Genomic DNA, 10589 nt, shown 5'->3' on the forward strand with positions numbered 1-10589 from the left:
CGACACGTCTCCATTCGTCCCTCCATTCACGCCTGTCGCGACACCACTGGAGGCGGGCTGCACGATGTTGGGGCGTGAGCGGAAGACGGCCTAACGGTGTGCGGGACCGTAGCCCAGCTTCATGGAGACGGTTGCGAATGGTCCTCGCGGATACCCCAGGACCAACAGTGTCCCTAATTTGCTGGGAAGTGGCGGTGCGGTCCCCTACGGCACTGCGTAGGATCCTACGGTCTTGGCGTGCATCCGTGCGTCGCTGCGGTCCGGTCCCAGGTCGACGGGCACGTGCACCTTCCGCCGACCACTGGCGACAACATCGATGTACTGTGGAGACCTCACGCCCCACGTGTTGAGCAATTCGGTGGTACGTCCACCCGGCCTCCCGCATGCCCACTATACGCCCTCGCTCAAAGTCCGTCAGCTGCACATGCGGTTCACGTCCACACTGTCGCGGCATGCTACCAGTGTTAGAGACTGGGATGGAGCTCCGTATGCCACGGCAAACTGGCTGACACTGACGGCGGCGGTGCACAAATGCTGCGCAGCTAGCGCCATTCGACGGCCAACACCGCGGTTCCTGGTGTGTCCGCTGTGCCGTGCGTGTGATCATTGCTTGTACAGCCCTCTCGCAGTGTCCGGAGCAAGTATGGTGGGTCTGACACACCGGTGTCAATGTGTTCTTTTTTCCATTTCCAGGAGTGTATAATGCAGAAACGTTCTACAAATTTTTACATAAGATAAGTAATATTCTTGTATTTATGCGCTTTTGCTGTAGCACGAATTTGAGTGAGAGCAGATTTGTATGTAACCCCAGGTCTTTTATTGTATTTTTTTTTTTGTAAAAATCATTTGTTTGCGTAAGTTTTTATGATATGGCTGAACAATTGAAAGTCGGTTTCACAATATAGTAAGATTTTCAAGCAAGATATTACAGTCAATCTCCTCAATCATGTTCCTCCTCCAAATCCGAGCCGTTTTTATTTAAACAACTTCTATATGTGTCTCAATCAAATATCTCGCAGCCGGCCGGTTTGGCCGTGCGGTTCTAGGCGCTTCAGCCTGGAACCGCGTGACCGCTACGGTCGCAGGTTCGAATCCTGCCTCGGGCATGGATGTGTGTGATGTCCTTAGTTTAGTTAGGTTTAAGTAGTTCTAAGTTCTAGGAGACTGATGACCACAGATGTTAAGTCGCATAGTGCTCAGAGCCATTTTGTGCCAAATATCTTGCATTTTGGCTTTTGCAACTATAGTTACTTTAGTAGTGGTGATAGCAGAACAACGCGTTATCCACGTCGACACCAGTACGAGGTAAGAAATTTATTTCAAACGGTTTATGGATTTTCGCACAGGTACCACTAGATCTGAATGTACTTATCTCTAATTTGTCAATAGCGCGCCCAGGTTTTAATTGATATTGATTTACTGGTATTGCTTTCTTGCCAGTAGACAGATTGTTTAAAACAGGGTCAAGTAAATAAACAGATACAAGTGATAAGGTTAGCACTCAGCACACCACTTGATATAACTGTTCTTTGTTAGACATAAACATGACATCTCAATTAAGACATAAACTTTACAACGCTTCCGACGATTGTTGCTTGGATTTTGCTTTCGGACCTTTCACGCCGGTTACGACAATGCCTCAGCTATACATACATATGAAGATGGTATCTTTTCTCCATCTTCATATGTATATACAGGGTGTTACAAAAAGGTACGGCCAAACTTTCAGGAAATATTCCTCACACAAAAATAAAGAAAAGATGTTATGTGCATATGTGTCCGGAAACGCTTATTTTCCATGTTAGAGCTCATTTTAGTTTCTTCCACCTACGCTCAATGGAGCACGTTATCATGATTTCATACGGGATACTCTACCTCTGCTGCTAGAACATGTGCCTTTACAAGTACGACACAACATGTGGTTCATGCGCGATGGAGCTCCTGCACATTTCAGTCGAAGTGTTCGTACGCTTCTCAACAACAGATTCGGTGACCGATGGGTTGGTAGAGGCGGACCAATTCCATGGCCTCCACGCTCTCCTGACCTCAACCCTCTTGACTTTCATTTATGGGGGCATTTGAAAGCTCTTGTCTACGCAACTCTGGTACCAAATGTAGAGACTCTTCGTGCTCGTATTATGGACGGCTGTGATACAATACGCCATTCTCCAGGGCTGCATCAGCGCATCAGGGATTCCATGCGACGGAGGGTGGATGCATGTATTCTCGCTAACGGAGGACATTTTGAAGATTTCCTGTAACAAAGTGTTTGAAGTCATGCTGCTACGTTCTGTTGCTGTGTGTTTCCATTCCACGATTAATGTGATTTGAAGGGAAGTAATAAAATGAGCTCTAACATGGAAAGTAAGCGTTTCCGGACACATATCGACATAACATCTTTTCTTTCTTTGTGTGTGAGGAATGTTTCCTGAAAGTTTGGCCGTACCTTTTTGTAACACCCTGTACAGTTAAGGCTCACCGGCCATTTGACCATCTTCATCTGTGCGGATGCGCAAACAGTACCCGAACTATCACGGGAATCGGTAAAAACCCGCGAGTAATGAGTATAATGGGCAGGGGCACTATGAATATAGTGCGGGACAATAAGCTGAGAATGTGGGTCTCACGGGAGGCGTACCAGAGATAAATCCCTGCAGTCGTGCTGTTCCTCTGTGTCCTCGGTGGCTCAGATGGATAGAGCGTCTGCCATGTAAGCAGGAGATCCCGGGTTCGAGTCCCGGACGGAGCGCACATTTTCAACTGTCCCCGTTGACTTGTATCAACGCCTGTATGCAGCTAGGGGTATTCATTTCACTTTAATTCCTCGACTGTCTGATGGGACATATAGCGCTATTCATCTGAAAAGGCAAACTGCCGCCATTCAGTAGACAAACAGTTGTCGTACTGGCGTGGCAATCCCAGCCTTCATCGCCGATTAAAAGCAGTCAGTATGGGTCCACGAATCAAGCGCCTGTGCGCAGCAATGTTCGCCGAACGGTCGTTCAGTAGACACAGTTTGCAGCCCCTTCGGATCATCTGGGCGGTCAGTAGGTCAACAGCTGCACTCCCTTGGTCACCAGCCACAGCGCCGCAAGCCGGCGGCAAGCGCCTCGGGAGCGCGTGTGTAGCGCGACTTCGCCTCGCCGACGCCGGCAGCGGCAGCGTAATGCGCCAAGTTGCGGACAGAGAGCATCCAGGGAGCCCCGGGGATTGGGCCGCGTCGCCCGTGCAGAGCCTCCATTACGGCGGCCGTCGCCGCGTCACCATGTGTCCCTCATTTGCATAATTGTCTTTTCTGTGTGTTCAAGTGGTGTGAAATTAACCAAATGGAAATCAATGTTAGGAACGGTAACTTTATGCAAATTCCCGTGTCGCGTACGAGCGCGCTAGCTCGCCCGACACGCTCGAGCAGCGCAGATCCACCGCGCTCGGCGGGGGGCGCCGCGGCGAGAAAATGATCTTCGCGAGCCGCGCCGCGCCGCGCAGCGCTGACGACTTTCGTCCAGAGTAATTGCAAATGGAACGAGCTGCCAACAGCGCAACTGAGTGCGAGAAGCAACTCGAGTGTAATGTCTTCATACACCAAGTTCCTTACCAATCAGAATAAATTCAGTACTCGCAATTAATGTACTCTGTGATGAGTTACAAAATACTACAGTTTGTTAAGGGTCGTCCCACCTGCTCTCGACTGTGGTGTCACCTTTGCCGACTTTTTCGTGCTGTGTGCTAGTGACTATTCAGTGTTGTGTTGCGAACAGAAACCATGCTGTCGCTGGGTGTGCATTTTATATACTTTGCGAACAGAATCCAGACTGTCGCCGTGTTTTTTTAATTGTCTATTGTTTCCCCTGTCTGCTCCGTATGTATTTTTATTCGCTTCATCCTCCCTCTGTTGTTTGTTTTAATTTCCCCATTTTCTTTTCACCTTGTTACTCACTAAGTCCCCGATTTTATCGCCTGTTTTTTATTATTGTTTATTCTCCTGCTCTTTATCAGAAAATCTGTAGGCTGCAGAGCGGCGTCCTAAGCTGCTGCCAGCCCGCCCCCTTCGGGGGGACTTGAAATTCAATAAAGGAAAAAAAAAAAAAAAAAAAAAAAAAAAAAAAAAAAAAAAAGGGTCGTCGTGGCTGTCAAATTTTATTAATGTCAGTTACAGAAGAACACAACTTAGCGACGGAAGCTGGCTTGGGCAAGCAAACTCAGTGGTATGCCATCTGATGTTTTCCTGTCGTGTTTCTAACTTGTAGAGCCGGCCGTAGTGGCCGAGCGGTTCCAGGCGCTTCAGTCCGCAACAGCGTTGCTGCTACGGTCGCAGGTTCGAATCCTGCCTCGGGCTTGGATGTGTGTGATGTCCTTAGGTTAGTTAGGTTTAAGTAGTTCTAAGTCTAGGGGACTGATGACCTCAGATGTTAAGTCCCATAATGGTCTGACCCATTTGGACCATTTAACTTGTAGAATCCTCGTGTGTCCAGCCGGATGACGGACGTAATTATTCCACGATATTTCGGTGAACAGACTTGTCGCCATCTTCAGTTGGTCCCTAATGACTCCTGCTCCGCTCATGTTGGCCGGCCGGTGTGGCCACGCGGTTAAAGGCGCTTCAGTCTGGAACCGCGCGACCGCTACGGTCGCAGGTTCGAATCCTGCCTCGGGCACGGATGTGTGTGATGTCCTTAGGTTAGTTAGGTTTAAGTAGTTCTAAGTCTAGGGGACTGATGACCTAAGATGTTAAGTCCCATAGTGCTCAGAGCCACTTGAACCGCTCATGTGGACACCGCCAGGAGCAGAGTAGCAGTCTTCAGGGAACACCTGAAGATGGTGACAAGTTTGTTTGCCGAAATATCTCTAAGTAATTATAACGTCACTCAGGCGGACAACCGAAAATTCAACAAACTTGGCGGTGTCCACATGTAAAAAGGAAAGCAGTGCTCCTGCGATCTTTGCGAGAAGGTTAGTGTAGAGAGACAGCGTGTCTCTTTCTAGGTTCAAAAAAGAATGACTCTGAGCACTATGGGACTTAACTTCTAAAGTCATCAGTCCCCTATAACTTAGAACTACTTAAACCTAATTAACCTAAGGACATCACACACATCCATGCCCGAGGCAGGATTCGAACCTGCGACCGTAGCAGTCGTGCGGTTCCAGACTGTAGTGCCAGAACCGCTCGGCCACCCCGGCCGGCTCTTTCTAGGTAACAGAAATCGGGCGGGAGATGGAACACAGACGTACTAGAAGGGCTGCGCGTATTTGAAAACCACTCCAATCTGAGTTGGAAATTGTCAGAATTTAGGGATGTAGTAAGGTAAAAGGGAAGCTATGTGCCGCGACCGCCGGAAAAAGTGAAACTAATAAGAGGCCACCACAAGTACGAGGGGCAACGCATCAGTTATCGCAGTGCAGGAAGAGTCGACACGGAAGACACACGTACGCACCTCACGTACGCTTCACAGGACTGAGTGTCAGCGCGAAATTTCTAAAATTTTAGGTGCCGGAACACACCTTTTCAAGCGTACACCTCCCCCTCCCCATCTAATCATAAAAATCACCAGTTTCCAATTTTGAAAGATGGACGTCGAACTATGCTCTAACAAAGTTGTGGGAAAGAGGATTGGATTTTGCGTGCCACGGGCAAAGGGATGTGAGGGGAAGGATGTTTAGTATCTGCTCTAAAGGCTGTCATCCTTCGCCCACGAGTGTGACGTTCGCACGTTCGCGCAGTTGATCAGCAGCTTGGCACAAAAATTCCTGGTTGGCTAAAACTGTGTGCTGCACCGAGACTCGAACTCGTGACCTTCGTCGTTCGGGGGCAAGAGTTCAACAGACCTATTTTTCTTCTACGCTAGCGTCCTGCACCCTTTTTCTGACGCTACACACCCCCTCCCACTCTTTTTTATTTATTTATTTTTTTGAGGTGGCACAGCGAATGCTAGGATGGTGGGGGGAGGGGGGGGGAGGGGGAGGTCGGTCAGGTGTCTCGACCCGAGGCTTGACCACGACGTCCTCAACACCCGTGTGGCTACCACTGGGTAAAGTTAGGAGCTGTACAGATTTTTTTCTTTTATTAGTTATTTATTGTTTTTTAATTTATTTGTATTATTAATATACCGGGTGATCAGAAAGTCTGTATAAATTTGATAACTTAATAAACCACGGAATAATGTAGATAGAGAGTTAAAAATTAACACACATGCTTGGAATGAGATGGGGTTTTATTAGAACCGCCCCATATTGCTAGACGCGTGAAAGATCTCTTGCGCGCGTCGTTTGGTGCTCGTGTGCTCAGCCGCCACTTTCGTCATGCTTCGCCTCCCAGGTCCCCAGACCTCAGTCCGTGCGATTATTGGCTTTGGGGTTACCTGAAGTCGCAAGTGTATCGTGATCGACCGACATCTCTAGGGATGCTGAAAGACAACATCCGACGCCAGTGCCTCACCATAACTGCGGACATGCTTTACAGTGCTGTTCACAACATTATTCCTCGACTACAGCTATTGTTGAGGAATGATGGTGGACATATTGAGCATTTCCTGTAAAGAACATCATCTTCGCTTTGTCTTACTTTGTTATGCTAATTATTGCTATTCTGATCAGATGAAGCGCCATCTGTCGGACATTTTTTGAACTTTTGTATTTTTTTGGTTCTAATAAAACCCCATGTCATTCCAAGCATGTGTGTCAATTTGTACCTCTCTATCTATATTATTCCGTGATTTATTCAGTTTTCAAATTTATACCGACGTTTTGATTACCCGATACATATACTTTTTGTCCCAGCTGTGCACAGTAACGGTATCGATTCAAGTCCCGCCAACACTGGGGACATGACAAGAAACAGAAACAAAACAGAAGGAATAAAGGAAGAAACAAAGAGAGATAAGTTGGGAGATGTACCGACTGAGCTACCCAAGCACCTCTCACGACCCGTCCTCACAGGTGGTAGGTGATGAGGTGCTGTTGAAAGTAAAGGTATGTGGAAGCTGCGTGAGTCTTGCTTGGGTAGCTCTGTCAGTAGAGCGCTCACCCCCTAAGGCAGAGCTCCGAAGTTCGAGTCTCGGGCCAGCACACAGTTTTAATCTTCAATTAACTTTCGTATCAACGCACACTCTGCTGTTGAATGAAAATTTCGTCCTGGGAACTATTGTATGAATTACGTCACGGAAGAAACAAGATTACGTGAAAGCGCATTATACAGAGGCTCATGTTCAAATACCTAGTACCTTATTTATTTATCACAGACAAATACAAAACATGACGTCGGCGTGCTTCTGGATCGCTGAGGCTTCTGGCAGTCATAAACATAAGGCGTTATGTACTTATCACAATTTCAGAACGAAAATAAACTTATCTTGGTTATACAGTAGATCTCTGGGGTCGGTGTCATTGTAAACAAAGGGCAGTCCTCACGAAGGTTGCCGATATATACCGATCACATATTGGAACCAAGTTGGTCATCCATTTGAAATTCACTGGTGCCGGAGCAGCGGAAAATTATAGTTACATTGCGATGTAATACAAGTGAAAAAATCCTAGGCGGTATAGGAATGCCGTTCTGGTGATTCCCGGCCGAAGTTATGGTCTGATAATTGTCATACAGCAGCAAGCAGTATTCATCTTTTGGATTTGCAGCTCTCGTCCTTTCTTTTCGCCTTTGCATTTAAATTCTAGGATACGGGTACCGCCTTTTTGCAAACACACTGCTTGCGAAGTAAAAAGGCGTTTATAATGAAATAAGTTACATTAATATATGTGTTCAATGTCCACGGAATCCAAAAGAAGAAGAATCGGTCACAACAAAACATGAAAAATTATCAGTGCCTGACACTGTCCGCCCCCGGTAGCTGAGTGGTCAGCACGACAAACTGTCAATCCAAAGGGCCCGGGTTCGATTTCCGGCTGGGTCGGAGATTTTCTCCGCTCAGGGACTGGGTGTTGTGTTGTCCTAATCATCATCATTTCATCCCCATCGACGCGCAAGTCGCCGAAGTGGCGTCAAACCGAAAGACTTGCACCAGGCGAACGGTCTACCCGACGGGAGGCCGTCGTCATACGACATTTCATTTCATTTTTTCAGTGCCTGACACTATAGAGTTGGTCCTGAAAAATCACGTAATGTAAAATCACGTTTTTCAATAAAGAAAAAAGAACACTGATGATGGCACAGATGTGTTGAAACACGTCGGGATAAAAACGAAAAGCAGTGTGTTTGTAAAAAGGCGGAAGCCATAGCAGCGAGCAGTCTGCGAGGAGGACTGTACTCCATTTCCTAGAGCACCTGACTTGATAAATATAGAGCAACAGAAATACAAAGTGTCTTTGTGCGAGTACTTCAGATAATAGTTGCAATATCAATCTGCAATTGTCTGTATTAATGAGCTCAGGTACATTTTCACTAACTATAGTAGTCGTCTACGATCAAGATGAATAACGAAGGGAAAAGAGTGAGATATATGTATCCTCCTCTACAACTAAGCAGAACGTGTCATGAAACAGAACTCATGTCTGGTGGCTAGGAACAAATGTTGTTAGAATAATCGGAACAGTGTGCCATAACGCAAATGTCTCTTAAAGAAGTCACGCCAGCGAGGCGTAATACAAAAGCCACTTTAAGACCCCTCTCCTAATAAGGGCCGGCCGGAGTGGCCGAGCGGTTCTAGGCGCTTCAGTCTGGAACCGCGTGACCGCCACGGTCGCAGGTTCGAATCCTGCTTCGGGCATGGATGTGTGTGATGTCCTTAGGTTAGTTAGATTTAATTAGTTCTAAGTTCTAGAGGACTGATGGCCTCAAAAGTTAAGTCCCATAGTGCTCAGAGCCATTTGAACCATTTTCCTAACCGAGCGAGGTGGCGCAGTGGTTAGACACTGGACTCGCATTCGGAAGGACGACGGTTCAATCCCGCGTCCGGCCATCCTGATTTAGGTTTTCCGTGATTTCCCTAAATCACTCCAGGCAAATGCCGGGATGGTTCCTCTGAAAGGGCACGGCCGAATTCCTTCCCCATCCTTCCCTAATCTGATGAGACCGATGACCACGCTGTCTGGTCTCCTTCCCCAAACCAACCAACCAACCATTTTCCTAATAAGGGATATACGTGAAATGAATTGCTGAACTGTTTATACAATACGTATTTGAAATTCAGAATACTTCCAGGTGTGGTAACAATCCTCTCTGTTCAAATCCCCTGTCCTAAGTCCTGAAGAAGGCTACAACTCCCTCTCGCTTCTTACGACTTTACAAAAGGAGCAAGACCACAACTCACTGTCACTTCTGTCCGCAGCTAATGCGGATGCGACAGGGTGTCATTATCTGCACCCCTACTAACGGTAAATGTTACCATCTCAGTTACGGTGGCTGCGAAATAGCACATGCTTTAGAAGGTTCTGGAAGTAACAGTTACGCGCCGAAGATCGGTAGACAGTGCATGCTTGCAACAGATAGGAGTTAGTCAGTCGGTAATCAGTGGTCAAGGGAGACGGTCGAGTTGCGGCACCGCAAGGGCGGAGAAAAAATTGCTTTTGAAATACAATGAATATGAAAGTGATGAAGAGAAGCATTTGAGTCGTGTTCGTGACTGAAAGTTCATGGGAAGTAAATAGTATCTAGAATCGTGACTTTAGAGCAATTTAAAAGTTGTAGAGTATTACGTGGCCAACGGCCTTGCCGCAGTAGTAACATAGGTTCCCGTCAGATCACCAAAGTTAAGCGCTGTCGGGCTGGGCTAGCATTTGGATGGGTGACCATCCGGTCTGCCGAGCGCTGTTGGCAAGCGGGATGCACTCAGTCCTTGTGAGGCAAACTGATTGAGAAGTAGCGGCTCCGGTCTCGTAAACCGACATACGGCTGGGAGAGCGGTGTGCTGACCACGTGCCCCTCCATATCCGCATCTAGGTCTCAGGATGACACGGCGGCCGGTCGGTACCGTTGGGCCTTCCAAGGCCTGTTCGGACGGAGAGAGAGAGAGAGAGAAAGAGAGAGATAATTACGTGAGTGGAAAATTTCGCCGACGTGTTCTACATACTGTTACGGTGCACGATCCCATACATGTCAATAACTCTTCATTGCATCAATGAAATCAGAAAGAAATAGACGCTTTGCATCCACAAAACAGCAACAAAGAATGTGTTTGCAACTCTGTTTTCTGAATACATAGCGTCTATTTCGAATTTAGTGGATACAGTAGCAGCTTGTCTTCGTTTAACTTGCTCCCTCATAGGATGTGTAGTATAAGGATACAATTTTAATAATCCGAAATTTTACCAGTGAAGATGAGTGGAAAGAAAATTGTTGATATGTGAAACAGCGTGCAGCCATGACCGTAATTCCTCTATCAATATCTCATGAGGTCAGCAACGTGCTTATTGATAGCCAAAAAGAAAACACTTACCTCCCTTATACAGTGGCCTTACTTTGATTACCAGACCTCTGAACAATAAAACTTCATCATCAAAAACGACGCATCATACGTGATAAATACGCATAGAGGAGTGTGATGATGTGATTACCTATACCGTCGAACACTATAATAGATTCGTCTGCCGGGAAGGAAACGCTCAAATACTGACATTTCGAAGTATCGAGAATTGAGAAGCGA

At 46.9% G+C, this 10589-nt stretch overlaps 1 pseudogene; it reads left to right on the top strand.

Annotated features, from left to right (window-relative positions):
• The first annotated feature begins 9645 nt into the window (after positions 1-9645).
• LOC126095991 (5S ribosomal RNA) lies at positions 9646-9763 on the top strand (annotated as a pseudogene).
• Positions 9764-10589: the final 826 nt, after the last annotated feature.

Source organism: Schistocerca cancellata, chromosome 8 (assembly GCF_023864275.1).
Source record: "Schistocerca cancellata isolate TAMUIC-IGC-003103 chromosome 8, iqSchCanc2.1, whole genome shotgun sequence".
NCBI classification, from domain to species: Eukaryota; Metazoa; Arthropoda; class Insecta; order Orthoptera; family Acrididae; genus Schistocerca; species Schistocerca cancellata.